We start from the raw sequence: 25,760 nt of genomic DNA, 5'->3' as shown, positions 1-25,760 counted from the left end.
CCAGCTGATATGAAGTGATGGGAGATGTACAAGAACACCCATACTTGCAGATAGTACCCACTTCACCTAACTTCAATGGCTGGATGATCAGAACTCGACTAGAAGAAGAAAGAAGAGGGGGGAAAAAGAGTAATCTGCTTCAATTTGATGAACTTGGCCTATACTTATGGCTGTAGTAGCTCATAAGAGAGAAAAAATCTTTACAGGGGGAACATTCCCACCCCCTTGGTACACAGGGTTGACAGGGTTGGGTAACTTAGACATTGGCTACCCAAAAAGGGGGGGGGAGGGGACTACAAAGGCAATAATTGACTGGCTTATAAGCTTTCAAGAGGGAGCCTAGTTCTAGAGGCTGCGGGGGAAGGTACAATCTCCACTGAGTGGTTTCCAATCTTTTAGGACAGGGCTGATGAAAGGAGATAGAGATGTGACTCTTGTGGTACAGTAGTTAATAATTAGTATCAGGACTGACTCTGAGGGTTGGAAATGTAATGGTAGATGTTTCATAGCAAAAGGAGAGGAGTGATTGATTCCGCAGTACGGGAGCAGAGGTTCCTAGGACCATCAAGTGAGAAAAGAGGAGTGCGAGACCCTATACTGACAAGCAGCGATGCCACAAATGGAGGCAGAGATGATGACCTGGGCAGATAGAGCAGCTGGGGACACTGGACTCAGGGAGGGAGAGAGGCTGTGTGCTGATGGCCTGGGGCAGGCCTGTGGGGTTGTTTGATGATGCATGGAGGGGATTGTAATCATTGCAATGAAAGGAAATACAATAGGATGAATGTAAAACTGATGTTCTACCATGTAAACCCACATAATTCATAATAAAAACTTAAAAGAAAGAAATGACTCCACACAGGAGAGAGATAAAGGGAAGTTTCAAGAAAGGACTAAACAGCAGAACTAGACTATAACCAAACAGAAACAGGAGTATAAAACATTTCAGAAAAAGGTTTCCAAGGGTTAAAAAAAAAAGAAAATGAAGCTGATGGTTATCTGATTTTTTAATGAAGAGAAAAGATGAGCAATTTTGTTCATCTAATTTTTTTTTTACTTTAGATCAAATTTACTTAAAGTTTTGTCTTTTTATAGAGAAATTAGTGTATTGACAAAATTATATTTACTTTGATGCCTGATGTATGTACTTTCAATGCTTTATTCTATGTTAAAAGATCTAAACCAAAAATGAAGTGAAAAGTAGTTTCTGATTAGTTGCCTTTGCTGATTTAATATATTGAGTCCTACACTGAGAGATCTGGCAATCCTCCTATTAATTCACTTCTAGCATTGCACTAATACCTACTCTTATTAAAGGGACAGAGTATATTAAAATATACCTTCCTATATCTGAGGGGGCAAAGGAACATATATTCAGGGACAGTAGATACTGAACCTTTAACAGTCTTCGGTATGGGTTGCACCTCATGTAAAGAAAACAAAAATCCTCACCCATGGCCCAATAAATAACATCATGATAAATGGAGAAAAGATTGAAGTTGTCAAAGACTTTATTTTGCTTGGATTCACTATCAACACTCCTGGAAGCAGCAGTCAAGAAATCAAACATTTTGCATTAGGCAAAGTGTTGGTGTCAGTTTGAGGACTGATGTGAGCCTGACCCAAGCCACTGTATTTTCAATCACCTCATATGCATGTGAAAGTTGGACAATGAATAAGGAATACCATAAAATAATTGATGCATTTGAGTTATGGTATTGGAGAAGAATATTGAAGATACCATGAATTGCGGAAAAACAAACAAATCTGTGTTGGAAGAAGTACAGCCAGAATGCTCCTTAGAAGTCCAGATGGCGAGACTTCGTCTCTAATACTTCAGACATATTATCAGTAGGGACAAGTCCCTGGAGTAGGACATAGTGCTTAGTAAAGTGGAGGGTCAATGAAAAAGAGGAAAATCCCCAAGGGGATAGATTGACACAGTGGCAGCATCAAGGGGTTCAAGCATAACAACGATTGTGAGGATGGTGCAGTACTGGGCAGTCTTTTGTTTTGTTGCTCATAAGGTTGCTATGAGTTGGATCCAACTTTATGGCACCTAACAACAATAAGGTAATAATGGTTCACTCTCTACTCTCCCTGAATATATGCTCCTTTCTTCCTTTCAGCAGACACTACTTGTATTAATGTCATTGGAATTAATCATCCCCAGGATCTTGGTGAGTCCTGGTGTGGTGCTGTAGGATAAGCACTGGCATGATAACCAATAGAAGACAATAGATAATGTACTCTAAAGAGTTCTGGTGTGGTGCTGCAGGATAATGCACTGGACTGCAAAATTGGCAGTTCAAACCCACCAGTCATTCCTTAGAGACACTGTACCCAGTCATTTGAGCTGGAATCGACTCGATGACACATAACAACAACAAAAGGGAAATGTGGGGGTCCTGGTGTGTACTGTAGGATAAGCACTGGGCTGCTAGCTGCAAAGTCAGAGATTCAAACCCACTAACTGCTACTCGGAAACCCTATACAGGGTCGCTATGAATTGAACCCATTTGACATGACTTAACAACACAATGTTGGCAATTCAAACCCACTAGCCACTCCTTGGAAATCCTATACAGAATTTCTATGAGTTGGAACGAACTCCACAGTGTGGCATTGTAGGATAAGTACTGGACAGCTAACTACAAGATTGACCATTCAAACCCACCAGCTTATTCTTCGAAACTATGAATCAGAACTGACTCTATGGAACTTAACAAGAACAAAGTTACTGATAATGTCTTATTTCTTAAGTTGGATGATTTGCAAGATTCACTCACATTGTAATAATTTATTTATTATCATTGCTGTGTAGTATTTCAAGTATAAATACACCAGTAGATTCGAACTGCTGACCTTGAGGTTAGACGTCCAACTTGTAGCTCACTACACTACCAGGGCTCTTTTGGGTTCTTCTACAATCCACATAAATTAGAGTATACTTTAGTTGGCTTAAAATTTTTTGGTTTGTTTTTAAGAGTAATTCAGCTCATGTGCTGTCGAGTTAATTATAACTCATAGTCCATAATCAGTTCTAACTCAGGATTTCTGAGACTGTAAATCTACAGAAGCAAAAAGCCTCATCTTTATCCTGCTCTTAGTTAGGCACAACAAATTAACTTCACGGTGGTTCAATGATAAGGTGAAAGAAAAAATGGCAAAACCCCAATAGTGCCATTTTTTCACTATTGGATTGACAAATGACTTTTCAAGTTTGGTGGAGGTGGTTATGTGCCGTGGAGTCGGTTCTGATTCATAGTGACCCTGTATAGGATTTCCAAGGCTGTATAAATCTTTATGGGAGCAGAAAGCCTCATCTTTCTCCCGCAGAACAGCTGGTAGTTTCGAACTGCTGACCTTAAGGTTCCCAGCCTGATTCATAACCACTATGCTACCAGAGCTCCTTAGTTTAATGATCATTAAATTTCAGTAGTAAATACTCTCTAGACCATCTTAAACCTTTACATGGAAGTGCTCAAATCTCAGGAACAGTACACCAAAAAAACGAGGTAATTGAAAGAGTAAAAGTCAACACAAAATTATCTGTATCTCTATAGAAAAAAGAATGTTTCACTTATTCCAGGATATTATTGTTTTACTTTACAAAAAGATGCTAAGGCCAGAATAATTCATATAATTTTTTTAAGTAAAAATTTCTAAATTATAAGTCTCTTAAGTCACAGGCATAGAATATGAAGGCTTGGGCATTCTTTTTTGTATATCTCAGTTGAAGTGTTTAGCTTTTGTTCTTGATACTTGTATAATTGGGTATGAAAAATTTTAAACATAAATTTAAAATATACTGTCAATGAGAGAGATTAAAAATTTTGGAAAATTAAAATTTCATGTTCTCACACAATACTAGAATTTATCAAATTTTGTTTGGTAGAAATGCAAACAGCTCAATTTGATAAAAGTGAGTATATGAGTTCTAGAGATAACATTTAAAAAGTCATTTGAAGTCAAGTTCAAACTAAGGAGTTTGAACTTTATATTGGTGGGCAGTGGGGGCCATTGGAATTTAGGAGCAAGTTTATAAAGTGACATTATGAGAGCTACAATTTAGGACAACTTGGAAGCAGTGTATAGGGAAATTCTGGGAGTGGCAGATGATAAAGGGAAGAATAGAAGAAGGATAGCGAGAGGGTGGCCTATAAGGATACCTTACCTAAAGTGAGGAATGACGTTTTAGATAGGGCTCGCTAGACAAGCAAAACCAGTAAAGCATGTAGTATTGCTTCAAAATCATAGAAAAATTTATTAAATAAAAATAGTAAAATGTGAAGCTATTGTTTCTCAACATATTCTACATCCAGATCTATACACTTCTTAAAGGTAGTGTTTTCATCTCTCTAACTCTTCCTCGAAGAACTCTGCATTCTTCAATTTACACCACATCAAAATGGCAGTTTGGGTATCCTCATGGGACTCATATCATGTTCCTTTGAAATGATCTTTGGGTTTTGAGAACAAAAAGAAGTCGGAAGGGACAAGATTAGGACTGTAGGGTATTATAAGGTAAGGTTTCCCAATGATACTCTCATAGGACAGCCCTTATTGCCTTCAAAAAATGAGCAGATCCATTTTTGTGATGGGGGGAAAAATTCCTTTGCAAAACTTTTTGGGCCTTTTCCTTACCAATGCAACCCTTTGAAATTTCTTCATAGTAATACTCCATGATCATTCTGTGTCATTCAAGAAAATCTATCAAAATTACCCCTTTAGAATCCTAAAACACAGTTTACATAATCTTCTAGAACTAACCTCTCTGCTTTAATTTAAGTGATCCAGCAGATCCCCTAAGAAGCCACTGGTTTGATTGGACATTTTCTAAAGGCACCCTAATGAGACTAAGACAAGTGTATTAATGAAAGAAGTTGTCTGCAGCTATTCACTAATCACATCAGTTAAGACAGCAGGCTAATGGATTCCAAGAACTAGAGGACAGTTGATGATGAGTTTGAGATGCAAGATACAGCACAAAAACCAGAGCCTTGCTAGAATATCTATTTATAAACTGGAAACAGGTCACATTCCCAAGGAAACGTCCTTTCAACTGATTGGCTGTTCACAGATTTCATTATGAAAGTGACTACACTATATCAAATTACAAAACTGCCAATCCAGATTCCAAAAACATTCTTCAAAGAGATGAAAAAAACAACTACAAACTATATGGAAAGGAAAGAGACCCAGGATAAGCAAAGCACTGCTTAAGAAGAAAAGGTTGGAAACCTCTCACTCCCTGACTTCAAATTTTACTACATGGCTACAGTTGTCAAAACAGTTTGGTATTGGTCTAATGAAAGATACATATACCAATGGAACAAAATCGAGAATCCAGAAATTAACCCATTTACATACAGCCAACTGATTTTTTACAAATCACCTAAACATGTCGCATGAGGAGGTGATAGCCTCTTCAACAGATGATGCTGGCAGAACTAGAAAGCGATATGCAAAAGATTGAAACAAGACCTTCAGACCTTCACCTCACACCTTATACAAAAACCAACTCAACATGGATTAAAGACCTAAATGTGAATCCCAGAATTATGAAGGCCATCAATGAAAAAATAGGGACAAATGTGAGGGCACTAATTCAGGAAATACACAGACTACCAAACATTTTGAAAACTACACAAACAAAAGTAGACAAAATAGATGAGTGGGACATACTAAAAATTAAAAACTTATGTGCATCAAAAGACTTCACCAGAAGAGTAAAAAGGGAACCCATAGAATGGGAAAAAATATTTTGCAATGACACATCAGACAAGACACTTATTTCTAAAATATATAGGAAACTACACCTCTACAAGAAAAAGACAAATAACTCAATTAAAAAATGGATACAGAACATGAACAGACACTTCACCAAGGAGGAGATCCATGCAGCCAACAAACATATGAAGAAATGTTCACGATCACTTGCCATCAGAGAGATGCAAATTAAAGCAACAATGAGATATCATCGCACACCAGCAATAATAGCAAAGATCAAAAAAGCAAAGGACAATAAATGCTGGTGGGGATGTGGAGAGACTGGGACACTCCTACATTGCTGGTGGGACTGCAAAATGGTCCAACTTCTCTGGAAAGCAATATGGCACTTCCTCAGAAGGTTGGAAATAGAAATGCCTTATGATCCAGCAATTCCTCTACTTGGTATTTACCCACACAAAATACGAGCCATAACATGAGTAGATATATACACACCAATGTTCCTAGCAACACTATTGACAATAGCAAAAAGATGGAGACAGCCTAAGTGCCCATCAACTTAAATAAGATGACCTCCTCAAATTTTGCTGAACCAAAAGTTATTTTGTCTAAATTATCATAACACTAATTGAATATTGTCCATAATGACAAAATATATGTGAACCAATTGAATATTGTTGATGTTAGGTGCTATTGAGTCAGTTTCGACTCATAGTAACTTATGTACAACAAAAAGAAATGCTGCCTGGTCCTGTCCCACTTTCTGAATCATTCCTAAATTTAAGCCCATTGCTGCAATCACTACATTAATCCATCTCATTAAGTAAGAGTCTTTCTCTTTTTCATGATGGTATGATATCCTTCTCTAGTGACTGGTTCCTCCTCATGACATGTCCAAAGTATGTGAGACAGTTTTCCATCCTCACTTCTAAGGGGGCATTTATCCTATACTTCTTCCAAGACAGATTTGTTTGTTCTTCTGGCAGTCCACGGTATATTTAATATTCTTTGCTGACACCGTAATTCAACAGCATCTTCTTCAGTCATCACTATTCATTATTCAGCTTTTGCATACAAATGAGGTGATTTCAGATGCTATGCCTTGGGTCAGGCACACCTAAGTCCTAAAAATGACATATTCGCTTTTGAACACTTTAAAGAAGTCTTTTGCAGCAGATTTTCCCAATGTAATATGTCATGTGATTTCTTAACTGCTGCTTCCATGAGTATGTCAGCTGTTTTGTGCTGTAGTGGCTTGCATGCTGCTGTGATACTGGAAGTTATGACACCAGTATTTCAAATACCAGCAGGGTCATCCATGATGAACAAATTTCAGTGGAGTTTCCAGAGTAAGGCCGTCTTAGCAAAAAGGGCCTGATGATTGAGGTACTTATAAAAACAATTAACCCATGAAAAACTTATGAATCTGAACGTTGAAGATAGATGAATAAGACCACTCTATTTACTCCTGAGAAGCTTATAGTCTAATGGAAGGAGCTGTCCTATATGCAATTAATTAATAGAAGACAGATAGGAAAAGATAGTGTAGCATAATATTATTTCTGATGTTTATATTTAAAACTCCATGATATGTTTTTACATCTGCATTCTTATATTCACAGTTTTTTGGAAGGAAACAGAAACAGCTAATAATAATCACTAGGAAAGAAGGAGATTCTCTGAGAGGGAAACTGGGTGACTGGGAAATGGTACTGTTTGAATTTTGTACCATCAGAATGTATTTTTCTATTTGTAAATTTTTTTTAAGAAATATGAGTCTCTAAATTATTTAAGAAAACATTTAAAATGTAAATTTAGTGATGGTTTACACACAAGGTCATCTTTACATTCAACAAATCATACCCTTTGTTTCATCTCAATGATTGCAATCCTCTCCATGCAACAACAGTTATCCCATATACTCCCTGTGGTTCCTATTTCCATTCCACCCACCTTCCCATCCCTTCTCAACTCTGTTGTCCTTATGCAAATGTTGCACTTTTGATGTTTAATGGTTGACCATTCCATGGTGAGTATACCTTACAAGTGTTATTGCCCGCCCCCCATATACCTATTTACTGCTTGACTGAAAATTGGGCCACGAGGGTGAGTTCCTTTCTAGACCTGCAGAGTGGTGTAGGGCCATAGTCTCATGTTCCTTTAGTCACTTTCTGAACAGTAATACTGGTCTCTCTCACTTGCTCGCTCTCGCTCTTTTTTTTTTTTTAGTAATTTTGAGTTTTGTTCCACATTTTCTGTCACACTACCCTGAAACTATTAATGTGATCTCTTTCAGAGAAGTTGGTAGTGGCAGCCAGGCACCATCTAGTATTTCTGGTCTCAGAGTCATGCAGACATATGTTCACATGTTCTATTAGTCCATTGGATGAATCGATTCTAAGCATCTTCAATTCTCATCACTCTTCTTTATTCCACACATGGAGAAACTAATTGCTGCACTTTAGATGGCCACTCATGAGCTTTTAAGATCCCAGACACTACTCACCAAAGTGGATGTAGAACATTGTCTTTGTGGACTATGTCATGCCAATTGACCATGGTGTCCCCTGAGACTGTGGTCCTGAGCTCTCAGACCCAGCAATTCATTGCCTTAAGAAGTTTGATAATATCTAAGAAGTTTTCGTCCTTTTACCCACTGTATTCTCCACCTTATTCATAGTTACGTTTGCAGGAAAGGTAAATACCCACGGGCATATACCCTCTTTCAAATTCTTAAATATTTGTGGGATATATATATATCCCACTCTTCCTCCCATATCCATTCAGCCTGTGTCTTTGTCCGTGTATCTATCTGTAGAACATTGTTGTTCCAAGTTGTGTGTATGCCACTATTTACATCTATACCCTTAAGCCCTTGCATACCACCCTGTGTCTTCACCTGTCTTCATCATTCTTCTTCCAACCTCCCTCTTCTTGTATATTGCTCTCCCCCCTTCTTGTATATTTCCATCCACTATAATTGGAGTTACCATGTGTCTACCCTCTAGCTGATGCATTACTCTCCCTTCCCTCCCACCCCAGGTAACCATCAAAGTATGTTTCTTTTAGTATGAAATCTTTTTCTTGATTTTTTACAATAGTGGTCTCATACAATATTTGTTCTTGGATGATTGACTAATTTCACTCAGTATAATGTCCTCCAGGTTCATCCATGTTATGAGGTGTTTTGCAGATTCATCATTATTCTTCAACATTGCATAGTATTCCATTGTGCATATGTACCAGAGTTTGTATATCCATTCTTCCACTGATGGGTATTTAGTTTGTCTCATCTTTTTGCTATTGTGAATAGTGCTACTTAATGACTTTTTGCTTTCTTCATTTATGATGTTCTTGATGTCATCCCACAACTCTTCTGGTCTTCGGTCCTTAGTGTTTAATGTATCAAATCTGTTCTTCAGATGATCTCTAAATTCAGGTGGGATATATTCAAGGTCATATTTTGGCTCTTGTGGACTTGTTTTCATTTTCTTCGGCTTCATTTTGAATTTGCATATAAGTAATTGATGGTCTGTTCCACAGTCTGCCCCTGGCCTTGTTTTGACTGATGATATGGAGCTTTTCCATCGTCTCTTTCCACAGATGTAGTCAATTTGATTTCTATGTGTTCCATCTGGTAACGTCCATGTGTATAGTCGTCTCTTATGCTGTCTAAAGAAGGTATTTGAAATGAACAAATCATTGGTTTTGCAGAATTCTATCATGCATTCTCCAGCATCATTTCTATCACCAAGGCCATATTTTCCAGCTACTGATCCCTCCTCTTTGCTCCCAATCTTTATATTCCAATCACCAGTAATGATCAATACATCTTGATTGCATGTTTGATCAATTTCAGATTGAAGAAGTTGGTAGAATTCTTCTATTTCACCCTCACTGGCTTAAGTGGTTGGTGCATAAATTTGAATAATAGTGGTATTAACTGGTCTTTCCTCTAGGTGCATGGATATTATCCTATCACTTACAGCATTGTACCTCATGACTGATCTGGTTATGTTCTTTTTGACGATGAATGCAACACTATTCCTCTGCAATTTGTCATTCCCAGCATAGTAAACCATGTGGTTGTCAGACTCAAAATGGCCAATACCAGTCCATTTCAGCTCACTAATGCCTAAGATATCGATGTTTATGCGTTCCATTTTATTTTTGACAACTTCCAATTTTCCCAGATTCATACTTCATACATTCCATGTGTGAAATAGTGAGTAGGAGTAATAAAAGGACATCCTTCTCTGGTTCCTGTTTGCAAAGGGAATGCTTTCAGTTTCTTTCCATTGCCACTACTGTTGGCTGTTGGATTTCTGTATATGCTCTTAATTATGTTGAGGAATTTCTCCCTGATTCTTATTTTGTTGAGTATTTTTTATCAGGAATGGATGTGGATTTTGTCAAATGCCTTTTGTGCATCAATAAATATGATCATGTGGTTCTTTTCCCTTTTTAAAATTTATATGGTGGATTACATTGATTGTTTTTCTAATATTGAACCATCCTTGCATCTCTGGTAAGAATGTTTTTTAAAATTTATTTTAGTATGTTGTTAAATTTATTGGCTAGGATTTTCTTGAGAAGTTTTGCATCTATGTTCATGAGGGATATTCTTTTTCAGTGATATTTTTACCTCATTTGGGTATAAGAGTTATGCTTGCCTCTTAAAATGCATTCAGGAGTTTTCCATACTTTTCTATGTTCTGAAATAGTTTGAGTAAAATTGGTCTCAAGTCTTCTCTGAATTTTTGGTGGAATTCAGAGTAAAGACAACTGGGTTTGAACTTTTTTTGTTGGGAGTTTTTAAATTACCTGATGCATTTTTTCTTTTGTTATAGGTCTGTTCAAGTTTTCTAGTTCACTCTGTTAATTTAGGTAGATTAAGTTTTTTCTAAAACTTTATCCATTTCTTAGATTTTAAATTTATTGGAATACAATTATTCAGAGGTTCCTGTTATTCTTTTTATTTCTTTTGCTTTTATTGTGATGTCAAATATATCATTTATTTTGCATGCTATTTGCATCTTTTCCTTTTCTCTTGCTAGATTTACCAATTTTATTAGTTCTTTCAATAACCAACTTGTCTTGTCGATTCTTTCTATTGTTTTTATGTTTTCTAATTCATTGATTTCTAATCTTTATTATTTCTTTTCTTCTGGTGACAGTAGGCTTACTTTGTTGGTTTATTTCTAATTGTTGAAGATGTTGTGTTTCTTCTTTTTGGATGTGTGCATTTATTGCTATAAATTGCCCTCTAAGCACTGCTGTTGCTGTGTCCCAAAGGTTTTGATATTTTGTGTTTTTGTTCTCATTTGCTTCAAGAAATTTTTTAATTTGTTTTTAAAATTTTTTTCAGCAGCTTTTCAGCAGGGTGTTATTTAATTTCCATGTATTTAATATTTTTTCTTTGATCTCCCTATTGTTGATTCCTAATTTTATAGCACTGTGATCTGAAAAAAAAAAAATGCTCTGTAGTATTTTGTTGTTTTTAAATATATTAAGGCTTGCTTTGAGTCCTAACATGTGGTCTATTCTGGAGAATGTTCCATATGCTCTAGCAAAGAATGTGTATTGTGCTGTTTTTGGGGTTGAGTGTTCTGTATAAATCTATGAGGTGATGTTGGTTGATTGTGTTATTTAGTTCTTCTGTGTGTTTTTTAGTTTCTTTCTAGTTGTTTTTTCCTTTATTGAAAATGGTGTATTAAAATCTCCTACTATTATTATGGAGGACTGGTGTGGCTCTGTGGGCTAATGTGTCAGACTGCAAAGTCAGTTTGAACCGCAAAGTCGGTGGTTCAAGAAGACCAGCTGCTCCTTGGAAACCCTATACAGGGTCACTATGGGTCGGAATCAACTCGACAGCACTTAACAACAACTGTTATTATAGAGTTGTCTATTTCTTTCTTCAATTTTATTAGAGTTTGATTTATGTATTTTGAGGCACTTTCACTGGGAGCATATATATTTATTATGGTTATGTCCTCTTGTTCAACTGATACTTTAATTATGAGATTATGTCATTCTTTGTATCTTATGCTGGTTCTTGACTTAAAGTCTATTTTACCAGACGTTAATATTGCAACTCCTGCTAGTTTTTCATTGCCAATAGCTTGATAAATATACTTTTCCATCCTTTGATTTTAAGTCATTTTTGTCTTTGGGTGTAAGGTGTGTCGCTTGTACACAGCATTTTGAAGAACCCTGCTTTTTCATCCATTCTGCTACTCTCTGTCTCTTGACTGTTGCATTTAATCCATTGATGTTCAAGGATGATTGCAGTCATTTTTCTGTGTTATTTTTTGTAGTGCTGCTGTTTTCTTTGTTCAAAATATTTTCCTGTGCTGAGTTAATTTGTTTGTGCATTTTCTTGTCAATTTCTTCACTGCTGTTGTTTTATGTTTGCCAAATCTTCATGGTTTTCCCTTTTCTTGATTTGATACGAACGTGCATTAATTTTCTTTGTGATTACCCTGTAATTTATTTAATTTCTTTCCCAATTTAAGATAGTCTGTTTTATCTTGTAATCTAATTGACTTCCTGCCATTTGAAAGTTCTATAACTATACTTTTTCCTCTTTTTTGCACTGTAGTTGTCTTCATTATAAACTGATATCTCTAATTGCTATTTTCAGTCTGTTTTACTTTGGATACTTCTACATCTGCATTGAATTCTGGGTGTACTGCCAGGCATATCAATCGCTGGCTTGTTGTCTGTTATTGTTGGTTCTCAGTCCAAAAGACACCTTTTAGTATTTTTTTGTGAAGTTAGTCTGGTTTTTTAAAATTCCTTTAGTTTCTGTTTATCTAGAAATGTTCTTAATTTTGCCATCATATTTGAGGAACAGTTGTGTTCTGTTTATGATTCTTGATTGGCAATTTTTTTCTTTTAGCATTTTGTATATGTTTCCCCATTGACTTCTTGTGGCATGATTTCTGCTGAGAAATTAGAATTTATTACTGGTTCGCTTTGTAGATAACCTTTCATTTTTCTGAGTTGCTTTCAGGATTCTTTCCTTGGTTTTGATTTTGCAATGTTTGATTAGAATACGCCTTAGTGATTTTCTGTAAATTATTATTCTTATAGGAAACTGTGAGCACTTTGAAAATTATAACACATTCCATAAATGAGAAGTGGTTATTGTAATTTCATTATTTTAATTATTGAGAGCATTTTCTTTTGATTTTTATCATTTCCAATTCATAAAGTTTCTCAAGGCAATGCAGCTAAGTTAAGTTTTCCCAGATTCTGAAATTTTGTTCAAATCTAAGATGTATTTTATCAAAAATGACCCAAATAAGGAGAATACAGCAAAGTTTTGAAAATCATAATGTCTAAGAGAACTTACAGCTTTATGCCCATGACATAATTCTTTACGTTCTCTGAACTTCAGGTTACTTATCTATATTGTTGTTGTTGTTAGGTACCATCAAGTTGGTACCGACTCATAGTGACCCTATGCACAACAGAACAAAATACTGCCTAGCCCTGGGCCAACCCACAATTGTTGCCATGCTTGAGCCCATTGATGTTGCCACTTTGTCCAACATGATATCCTTCTCCAGAAACTGGTCCCTCCTGACAATATGTCCAAAGTATGAGAGACAAAGTTTGGCCATCCTGGCCTCCAAGGAGCACTCTGGCTGAACTTCTTCAAACACAGATCTGTTTGTTCTTTTGGCAGCCCATGGTACTTTCAATATTCTCCTCCAACACCATAACTCAAATGCATCAATTCTTCTACAGTGTTCCTCATTCACTGTCCACCTTTCACATGCATGTGAGGTTATTGAAAATATCGTGGCTTGGATCAGGCGCACTTTAGTCTTCAAGCTGACATCTTGGCTCTTCAACACTTTAAAAAGGTCTTGTGCAGCAGATTTGCCTAATGCAATATGTTGTTTGATTTCTTGACTGCTGCTTCCATGAGTGTTTATGGTTAATCCAAGGAGAATGAATTCCTTGACAACTTCATTCTTTTCTCCGTGGATAATAATATTGTTTATTGGTCCAGTGGTGAGGATTTTTGTTTTCTTTACATTGAGATGTAATCCATACCAAAGGCTCTGGTCTTTGATCTTCATCAGAAAGTATTTGAAGTCCTCTTCACTTTCAGCAAGCAAGGTTGTATCATCTGCATATCGCAGGTTGTTAATGAGTCTTCCTCCAATCCTGATGCCACGTTTTTCTTCATAGAACCCAGCTAAACACACAGGTTGAATAAGTATGGTGAAAGAATACAACCCTGTTGCACACCTTTCTTAATTTTAAACCATTCAGTGTTCCCATGTTCTGTTCGAACAACTGCCTCTTGGTCCAGGTACAGATACCTCATGAGCACAATTAAGTGTTTCAGAATACTCATACTTTGCAATGTTGTCCATATCTTGTCATAATCCACACAATCGAAAGCCTTTGCATAGTCTATAAAGCAAAGGTAAACCTCTTTCTCATATGCTCTGCTTTCAGCCAAGATCCATTGGACATGAGCATAAGATATATAAAATAGAAGAAATAACACTTAGTCTGTCTGTTTTATAAAATCATCTATACCCTGGTGTGGTGCTGTGGGTTAATGTGCCAGACTGCAAAGCGGTTTGAACTGCAAGATCGGCGGTTCAAGCTCACCAGCTGCTTCTTGGAAACCCTATACAGGGTCGCTATGGGTCGGAATCGACTCGACGGCACCTGACAACAACAACATACCCTGTAATCCATAAAGTAGATAAAGCGACTAAGAAATGAACAGAATCATAGAACTCAAGTAGGTAAATATGAAACTTCATTTATTTTTCTAAAACTAAAAGTAACCTAGATTTATAGTTCTTCAGTTTCATTGACAAAATAAAATTTGATCTTGCTAATGATACTTAACAACAACAACAATCAATTTCTTCTTACTCTTTGTGTACTAGAATAGCTCTTCATCCTCTCTCCCCCACTTCTTAAATCTGGTTATGGGTGATTGGAGAAACTGTTGGTGAAAGGGGAGGAAGAAGTTCATGTATGATCTTGATACCAGGGAGGTATGGGACATCTGATCAAAAAAAATTGTTTCTGTGTTTACTTACCTCTGCTGAAGTATACCTCATGTCATTTGTCCTGGAGAAACAGCTATTGCTATCTGCCACATGATCCCTGACTGTTAGATTTTAAACCATTCAATATCTCCTTGTTCTGTTTGAATGACTGCCTCTTGCTCTCATGAGCACAATTAAGTGTTCAGGAATGCTCATTCTCTGCAATGTTGTCCCTAGCTTGTTATGACCAACACAATTGAAAGTCTTTGCATAGTCAATAAAGGATAAGTACATATCTTTCTAATATTCTATGCTTTCATCCAAGAGCCATCTGACATCAGCAATGATATGCCTAGTTCTATGATCTCTTCTGAATCTGGCTTGAACCTCTGGCAGTTCCTTGTCAATGTGCTGCAGCCATTGTTGCATATTGCTTTCATGTGATATTAGAACTATTGTCCAATGATTTCCACATTCCATTGGGACACAAATGTGGATCTCTTCCAAATTTCTTGGCATAGGTGAAGGAGTGTCTCCAGTTCTACATCAGTTTGTTGAAAGATTTCAATTTATATTCCATCAATTCCAGACATCTTGTTCTTTGCCAATGCCTTCAGTGCACCTTGGACTTCTTCCTTCAGTACTATTGGTTCTTGATCATATGTTACCTCTTGCAATGGTTGAACATCGACCATTTGTTTTTGGTACAGTGACTATATTTTCTCAATATTCTTTTGATGTTTTCTGTATCATTCAATACTTTGCCCATAGAATCCTTCAGTATTGGAAGTCGAGGCTTGAAATTTTTCTTCAGTTCTTTCAGCTTGAGAAATGCTGAGCATATTCTTCCTTTTTGGTTTTCTAACTTCAGGTCTTTTGCACATTGTATTATTAAAACACTTGACTTTATCTTCTCAAGCTTCCCTTTGAAATTTTCTGTTCAGCTTTTACTTTCTCATTTCTCCCATCTGCTTTAGCATCTCTACATTGTAGAGCAAGTTTCAGAGTCTTTTCTGACATTCATTTTGGTATTTTTCTTCTTTCTTTTCCTCTTAATTATTTCCCCCCTTTCTTTATGATGTTCTTGATGTCATCCCACAACTTTTCTGGTCTTAGGTTATTAGTAGCTAATGCATCAAATCTGTTCATTACAAGATCTCTTAATTCAGTTGGGATATGTTCAAGGTCATAGTTTGGCTCTAGTGGACTTGTTTTAATTTTCATCAGCTTCAGCCCAAACTTGCATATACACAAATTATGGTCTGCCTTTGGTCTGGTATTTGGTTGATAATACGGAGCTTTCTCATTGTCTCTTCTCACAGATGTAGTCAATTTGATTTCTGTGTTTTCCGTCTGGTGAGTTCCACGTAGATAAGTCAGCTTTTACGTTTGTTTGTTTTTTTAAAAAAGGTACTTGCAATGAAGAACTCATTGGTCTAACAAAATTCTATGTGATCTACAGGATCATCTCTATCTCCAAGACTTTATTTTCCAACTACTGATCCTTCCTCTTTGTTTCCAATCTTTGCATTCAAACCACCAGTAATTACCAATACATCTTGATTGCATGCCTGATTGATTTCAGACTGAAGAAGTTGGTGGAATTTTTCAATTTTATTACCATTGGCTTTAGCTATTGGTTCACACATTTGAATAATAGTGGTATTAACTGGTATTCCTTGTAAGCGTATGGATATTATCTCATCACACAAAATACTATATACTTCAATATAGATCTAGAAATGTTATTTTTGATGATGAATGTCATTTTGTCATTCCAGCATACTAATCCTATGATTGTCAGATTCAAATTGGCCAACACCAGTCCATTTAAGCTAACTAATGCCTAGGATACTGACCTTCATGCATTCTAATTCATTTTTGACAACTTCCAATGTTCCTAGATTCATACCTCATACATTCCATGTTCTAATTATTAATGGATGTTACAGCTGTTTCTCCTCCATCTGAGTTGTACCCCATCAGCAGATGAATGACCTGAAAACTTCACTTCATTCCCATCATCATGATCAACCGTACTTTGAGGTGGCAGCTCTTCCTCATTCATAATTTGGGTGCCTTCAAACCTGAGGGGCTCATCTTCTGGCACTATATCAGACAATATTTTGTTGCTATTTATCACATTGCAGTATTCAATTTTCTGGTGCTATCTGAAGTTATAAATGTCAACTACTGCCTTGTGATCAACTACAGAAATAATAATATAGTATTTATGCATGTTTCTTTCTTGACCAATAATGAATATATTTACTAATTTATCCTTTGTTCTTCTTTCTTCTGTTATTTTTAAGGATGTTACTATTATCTGATTGGTTATTTCAAAATCCCTTTTGTGCACTTTCAGTCTCCCAGCAACTATGTTACCAATTGTTGTTGTTGTTAGGTGCCATCGAGTTGCTACCAACTCATAGCAACCTTATGCACAGCAGAACAAAACACTGCCCAATCCTGGGCCAACCTCACTACTGTTGCCATGCTTGAGTCCATAGATTATGTTGGGGGTCTTCCTCTTTTTCTCTGACCCTCCACCTTACCAAACATGATAGCCTTCTCCAGCGACTGGTCCCTCCTGACAATATGTCCGAAGTATGAGAGACAAAGTGTGGCCATCTTGGCCTCCAAGGAGCACTCTGGCTGCACTTCTTCAAAAATGCATCTATTGGTTCTTTTGGCAGCCCATGGCACTTTCAATATTCTCCTCTAACACCATAACTCAAAAGCATCAATTCTTCTACCATCTTCTTTATTCACTGTCTAGCTTTCACATGCATATGAGGTTATTGAAAATACCATGGCTTGGGTCAGGGGCACCTTAGTCCTCAAGCTGACATCTTTGCTCTTCAACACTTTAAAAAGATCTTGTGCAAAAGATTTGCATAATGAAATACGTCGTTTGATTTCTTGACTGCTGCTTCCATGAGTGTTGATAGTTGATCCAAGAAGAATGAAGTCCTTGATAACTTTATTCTTTTCTCCGTTGATAAGATATTGGTCCAGTGGTGAGGATTTTTGTTTTCTTTACATTGAGATGTAATCCATACTGATCTTCATCAGTAAATGTTTTAAGTCCTCTTCACTTTCAGCAAGCAAGGTTGTATCATCTGCATATCTCAGGTTGTTAATGTGTCTTCCTCCAATCCTGATGCTACATTTTTCTTCATATAACCCAGCTTCTTGCATTATTTGCTCAGCATACAGGTTGAATAGGCATAAACATCGATATGTTACCAGTATTCTGTATTAAATACCATCTTACACATCATTCTCTTTCCTTCTCAAGCCTCCATCACTCTCACTATATATAGCTTTACATTATATTTTCTCCCTCATTCCGAGCTATTTATCAATAATATCTTAGGTTCTTTAGCAAATGATTCACTACATATTGTCTGCCATTGTTTATGTGGTGATGTCCCAGGACTAAGTCCTTCAAAAACTGTGAGTGAGGGTCACAGAGTTAAGAGATGCCATACTCTGTTATACTAGGAAAGGTTATTGGACTTGGACATCAATCAAGGATTTAAATCTTAACCTATACACACAGGAGGTAGAGGAGTTGTTTGGTTACTAGAACTAAACGTTGTTGTTCTTCTCATAAAAATATTCTTTTTAAAGAGATTTCATAAAAATTGTATTATACACAAATATATAAAAAATATATAGGTTTTAAAATAATGCTTCTAGTTTTATTTGCAATAATGATTAAAAAAAAGTTCAAGTCAGTTCCTTGAGTTAATAAAAAAATATAACATAGCAAATCAAGTTGCCTGTTTGATGAAAATAGATTGTTTGACTTGGCATACATTATATTGTTTAAAGAACTATCTTTTAATGGAAAATGACTGTCTGATATACAATAGCTTTTTCTTCAAATTAAAACACAAGAATAGAAAATGAAAAGATTATGCAACCATTTTGCAAATTTATTGGCAAAATGAATAAACGTGTGTTTTGGTTGCTCTGCAGAGGCTTGACCTAATTGAAAAAGAAATATGATGCCTGGTGACAGAGCGGAATAATTGTCTTTTAGAAACAGAACGGAATAATTATCTATCTTCTGTATTTCTTCCACATGGAGTTTATGATGACTGCTTCAGCTCTGGGAAATAAATCAAGCTCCAAAAAAGTACAAACCAAAGGCTCTAATGTTAATAGTTTAATTCAGGGTCTTCATTAGTAAAACTAGCACTTTTTTACCACTATAATCACTGATAAATCAGGAACTGACCTTCATCTAGAAAGGTGATGCTAATGACTCACTATCTGTAAGGAATCAGCTCTAAAAGGTACTTTGTTGTTGTTTGTGCTTTTGCTTTTTGCTTTTTATCCCACTCACAATTTAACATTTTTTATGACTCCCACCCACAACACCTGACTCTGTTTTCATTCTAACCAATGGATTGATTTGTTAAGATGAGTCTGTAGCTAGGAACAGAATGATGCTAAACAGCCATTTAAGAAAGAAAATATCCATCAACCCTGTCTCCTTACCCTACTGCGTGAATAAGAAACTCTTTATAATTATTTGCTCATTTCTTCTTAGTCCCCTGGAAAGTATGAGCTTCTCTGAGAATCCTGCTTGTCATTGTATTCCCAGTTACTAAATTATGCATGCAATAAATGTTGGTTTATACAATGGATCACTCAGAACATTGCTATTACCAATGGAGCAATATCAGTTATTTTACCAACCTGCTAACCCCAGTTTTAGAAAAATACGTTGTTGTTGTTGTTAAGTGTCACTGAGTTGGTTCCGACTCACAATGACCCTGTATAGGGTTTCTGAGGAGCAGCTGGTTGGTTTGAACAGCCTGAATTTGTGGTTCAAAGTGCACAATTCCTACAGTGTCACACACACAAAGAAGTTGAAAATACTTTCTTAATTGAGGTCCTGCCCTTATTACCACTTGGAATTATAGTTTTCTCAAGTCTCGTTCCAAAATTAGTATATCATGCTTTATACCATTTAATGATAAAGAAATGAGAGCTATTGTATAATAATGAAAGTTGTTAAGGAGATCAGTTACTTTGATGAGATCAGCTTCCAAGAAATAAAATCAACAATTGCTCATCTGATTCATTTGACAAATATTTACTGAATAGCAGGTTGCATACTTAATATAGTGGATACATAAATGAATGAGATAAATCTGTTTTAAAAGACTATGCAGTATAGCTGACAAAACACAGTTCTATAATACAAGATAGTTATACCACAGTGCATTATGGGACTGCAGAGGGAGGGCACTTGTCCCCACCCAAAGGGCTCAAGGAAGGTTTCCTAAAATGAGACTTAACATACGAGTAGGAGGTACTCAGGCAGAGAAGACAATTTGAGCAGAGATATGAAGAACAGAAAGAGCATGATGTGGAGGAGGAAGTGCAAACATATCTGCATCATTGTAGTATAAAGGGTGGTGATCAATATGGTAGCAGATAACAGAAACAGCAAGTCGTAACAAAGGACCAAATATCTCATATTATGGAACTTGGAAGTAAAGGGAGCCTTGGAAGAGTTTTAAGAAAAGCAATGACAGAGTCAAATTTGCATTTTAAATAAATCATCTAAATGAGGATGAATTTGAGGAGTATAATACTGAAGATACAGAAAGTGGTATCTTCTACTAATTAATGTAGATTAGTAGATGTAGGTGAAAAATTGTAAGGACTTGAACTTGGGAAAATGGAGATGAATTCCAGAAATATTTAGCATGGTCTGGTGATCGATGAACAAGCCCTGGTGATGGTGTGTGATAGGCGTTGGTCAGCAGATCAAACCACCAGCTGCTCCACAGGGAAAAAGACGATGCTGTGTGCTCCCATAAAGATTTACAGTCTCAGAAACCCTGTATAGAGTTGCTATCATCTGGAATCTACTCAATGGCAGTGGGCTTAGTTTGTGGTTTGGTGATGGGATGTGAGCTGTTACAGTTTAAGTGGTTGTTAAGAGTTAAGTGGTTGTTAACAGAACGCAAAAAGGGAAGAAGATTTTGGGGGAGAGAAGAATAGTTTAAACAGATATACTGAATCTGGGGTAATGCTGAGGCATCTGATTGGAGCTGTGCCATCCTCACACTTGTTGCTCCCTCTGTGTTGGTACATCTTGCAGAAGGTCTTCCTCTTTTTCATTGATGTCCCTTTCCAGGGATTGATGTCCAAATGTGTCCAAAGAACAAGAGACAAAGTTTTGCCATCCTCGCTTCTAAAGAGCTTTCTGGTTGTGCTTATCCCAAGAGACATTTGTTTGTTCTTCTGGTAGTCTGTGATATTTTCAATATTCTTTGCCAATACCATAATTCAAATGCATTGATTTTTCTATGGTCTTCCTTATTCATTGTCCAGCTTTCATATGCATATGTAAGTATCCTTCCTTGATGTTTGGTATTTGAAATGATGAGAATAAAAGCTGAGAGAACAGAGAAAGTGTATGAGAAACAGTGCCACGAAAGACAAGAAAGGAATTTAAAGGAGAGAATTGTCAAGAAGTCAAATACAGAAAAATAGACCCAATTAGACAGTGACTGAAAATATCCACTCTTTATTTCATTATTATGAAATAAGCAGGCTATGTGCCAAGATTGTGGAAGGCAGTTACCTGGTTAATTGACTGGAAGAGATCCATACTAGTACCCATTCAAAAGAAATGTGGCCCAACAGAACGTAGAAATAATTGAACAATATAATTAATATTACATGCAAGTATACTTTTGCTAAAGATAATTTTTAAATGGCTGCATTTCATCTATGGAGAGCTGCAAAAAATTCAAACTGGATTCCGATGAGGACATGAAATGATGTCGGCTAGATCTAGATTAAAAGCAGAGAATATTAGAAAGATATTTACTTGTGCCTTATTGACTATGCAAAGGAATCAGACTGTGTGGATCATTACAAGCTATGGATAAATTTGCTAAAAATGGATATTCCAGAACACTTAATTGTGATCACAAGGAACCTATACATAGACCAAGAGGCAATAGTTAAAACAGAACAATAGGATACTTGTTGTTGTTGTTGTTGTTCTTAAGTGCCGTCGAGTCGGTTCCAACCCATAGCGACCCTGTACAGGGTTTCCGAGGGTGTAAATCTTTACGGGAGTAGAAAGCCTCTAAATAGTTTAAAATCAGGAAAGGTGTGTTAGGGTTGTGACCTTTCACCATAATTATTCAATCTGTATGCTGAGAAAATAATCTGAGAAGATGGATTATAAGAAGAAGAATTTAGTATCAGGATTGGAAGAAGTTTCATTAACAACTTGCACTATGCCGATGATACAACCTTGCTTACTGGAAGTAAAAAGGACTTAAAATATTTACTGATGAAGATCAGTATAGATTGCACTTCAAGGTAAAGCATACAAAAATCCTCACTACTGGACCAACAAATAATATCATGAAAAATGGAGAAAAGACTGAAATTGGATCGACCATCAATATTCATGGAAGCAGCAGTCAAGCAATCAAGCAATGTATTACATTAGGCAAATCAGCTGTAAAACACATATTTAAAGTGTTAAAGAACAAAGATGTCATTGAGAACTAAAATGTACCTGACCCAAGCCAGAGTAATTTCAATTGCTTCATATGCATATGAAAGTTGGACAATGAATAAGGAAGACCATAGAAAAATCAATGCATTTGAATTATGGTATTGGCAAAGAATATTGAAAATATCACAGACTACCAGAAGAACAAACAAATGTCTCTTGGGATAAGCACAACCAGAAAGCTCTTTAGAAGCGAGGATGGCAAAACTTTGTCTCTTGTTCTTTGGACACATTTGGACATCAATCCCTGGAAAGGGACATCAATGAAAAAGAGGAAGACCTTCTGCAAGATGTACCAACACAGAGGGAGCAACAAGTGTGAGGATGGCACAGTGTTTTGTTCTGTAGTGCACAGAGTTGCTATAAGTAGTCATAACCGACACATCAGCACCAACAGGTTGTCTAGAACATAGTGAGAAAAATTACATCAGTGGGTAAAGACAGAAGACAGACTGCATTAGCTTAATTGATAAATGATATGTGAAAACGTGGAGAAAAGAATAGTTTAGACTCTATAGAAGTTTGCATACGGAGAGAGATGATGATGGCAACTCAAATTGTTCTTTTATGAAATATACTTTTAGTGCCATATTTAAGAGCTCTTTTCCTAACACAAATTAGATGTCTAATTGTCCTGATACAATTTGTTGAAAAGATTATCCATCCTCCATTGATTTCCTTTTGCACCTTTATCAGATATCAGTTGTAGGTACTTGTAAACATCTCTTTGTGGACTCTAATCTGTTCCATTGCTGTATGTGTCTGTTCTTTCAATATACTATCTTGATTAATTTTACAGTAAGTCTTTAAATCAGGTAGTGGTGAATCCTCTAATATAGTGGTTTTCTTTGTCAGAACTTCTTGGGTCATTCCAGTTCATTTTGTCTTTCAATATAAATTTTAGAATCAGCTTACTGATATCTAAAAATACTGCTGGAAGGAAACTTCTAGGAAAAGATGGATGAGTAGGAAGACATGCCTCTTCAACAAGAATATGGAAGACGAAGTGAAACAGATATGGATGGTGAATCTGAAACCCTGAGCTTCAGAGGATGGGATAGAATGCCATCTTTTGCTGGCATCTGTCAATACAGCAACCTGGTGGCACAGGACATAGCTGGAGGTTGTAGCAAGAGGGTGTGTACAATTCTAACTTGTAGTCAGTCTGATCTTCATGGGGTCTGGCTATAGGCATACCATTCCTATGCATGAATCCTATGCATGGAGTCTGACTATAGGCATACCACTCCTATGCATGAATCCACCCTGAACTACTCTACACAAACAGGAAACAGAAAACTGCATTCACATTTCCAGTCTCTATCACATCCACTAGGAGACAGGTGACGAGTGTCTGCCGACACACCAACATACAGTCATCAATTAAATATAAATATGATTCCACAAGGTCTTGTAGACAACAGAAAACTTCAGCTTACACAAAAAACAAGACACAATATCTCAAACAAGCAACTAAATATATAGTAAGACAATAGACCAGAAATGGTATCAGAACTAAGTGATGAGGAATTTAATTGAAAAGAATGATATTTAGATACCTTCAATGGATTGAGAAAATGATCAAGAAAATGGCAGATTAAATCAAGGAAAACACAGATAAAACTTAAGAAGAATTCAGAAAAACTTTTTAGGAACAAACTGACAAAATAAATGAAAAATTGGAAACCATAAAAAACAGCAAATAGAAAGCCAGAACATTAACAGTAAGACTTCAGAAATAGCTAATACATTGAAAGGGCAAAGAAGTAGAACTGAATCAACAGAAGGCTAAATTAGTAAACTTGAAGACACATCTTTCAATTTCATCTTCTATGGAGTACTGGAGTAGTGCTATGGGTTAATGCGATGGACTGTAAGGTCAGTTTAAACTGAAAAATCAGTGGTTCAAGCTCACCAGCTGCTCCTTGGAAACCCTATACAGGATTGCCGTTAGTCGGAACTGGCTCAACAGCATTTAACAACAACAATATAGGAACAATAAGGAAAAAAAGAACAACAAAAAAGAAAAATCTGAAGAAAGCCTATGTTTTATGTGGGACACTGTCAAGAGAAATAACTTATATGTGATTGGAATTATTCTAGAACAGGAAGAGTCCTAGATTAATACTGCATACATTTCTTGTTCTGAATATCAATGGATGTTTGCAACTGTTTCTCACCATTACCAGAAAAAAAACCAAAACATTAATCTATCAGCAGATATCTAGGCAGATAGGCTAGATAAACACATATGAATAGGCGAAAAAGTCTACAATCATGACCATATTCTAGGAAGCTTCAAAAAGTTCATAGAAAATTTGAATCAAAAGAGACTTCCGGCACTGCAGGCAGCACAAGCAGAGTCAGGTAGGGCAGGCGCCGTGGGGTTCGGTCTAAAAACCCAAAGAAGTTGCTTTCAAGGAACAGCTCCAGAGCTCTGGATCAAGCATAAGGTGCAGGGCGTCAGTTTCCCACACCCACTGGTGGAAAAATCACTGTATAAAGGAAGATATTGTGCTTTAGGAATCGATCAGGACACGGGTCTCCCTTTGTGGCCACCCCACCAGGGCTGAGTTCAGAGGGCAGGCCCACAGCCAGACCTAAACTGTGAACTGGCCAACGCCAAAACCAGTGCAGCAACATTTGCAAAAGGAAGTGTCGGGGGATTCCACACATTTTTCCCTCCTCTTCCTGTCGCCCCTTCTCTGCTCAACCCGGACGCATTCAGATGGGTGGGTACACACCCCCAAAAGGGTCCAGCATTAAGCCCACAGTTATCCAACAGCACTGAGCAAGAGCCCCATTGTTCCCACAGCCTGATTCTTTGGTGACTACTTATGATGTCTGACTCTGGGAACCAGCCCAAAAGCTAACTTGTGTGGGAAACTTTACTCCTGCCTACTCCTGTCTGTCATGCTGTTGTGGCTTGAGTTGCTGTGATTCTGAGGGCTATGCCACCGGTACTTTAAATAACCGGTAGGGTCACCCATGATGGACAGGTTTCAAATGAGCTTCCAGACAAAGACAGACTAAGAAGAAAGAGTGACGAACTACTTCCAAATCGTTAGTCACTGAAAACCTTATGAATAGCAGAGAAACACTGTCAGGTACAGTGCCGGAAAATTAGCCCCGCAGGTTGGAAGGCACTCAAAATGTGACTGGGGAAGAGATGCCTCCTCAAAGTAGAGTTGATGTGATGACGTGAAAAGAGTTAAGCTTGTGGGAGAAAAGCCCACAGTACTTTCATTTGCTGATGGGCCGCAAATCAAAATGAAGAGAAACAGCTGTAAACGTCCACTGAAAATTAGAAAAAGGAATGTACGAAGTATTAATCTGGGAAAATTGGAAGTTGTCAAAAATGAAATGGAACGCATAAACATTGATATCTTAGGCATTAGTGAGCTGAAATGGACTGGTATTGGCCATTTTGA

This window comes from Chrysochloris asiatica, unplaced genomic scaffold (genome assembly GCF_000296735.1).
Source record: "Chrysochloris asiatica unplaced genomic scaffold, ChrAsi1.0 scaffold00018, whole genome shotgun sequence".
NCBI classification, from domain to species: domain Eukaryota; kingdom Metazoa; phylum Chordata; class Mammalia; order Afrosoricida; family Chrysochloridae; genus Chrysochloris; species Chrysochloris asiatica.
This window is presented reverse-complemented; position numbering follows the sequence as displayed.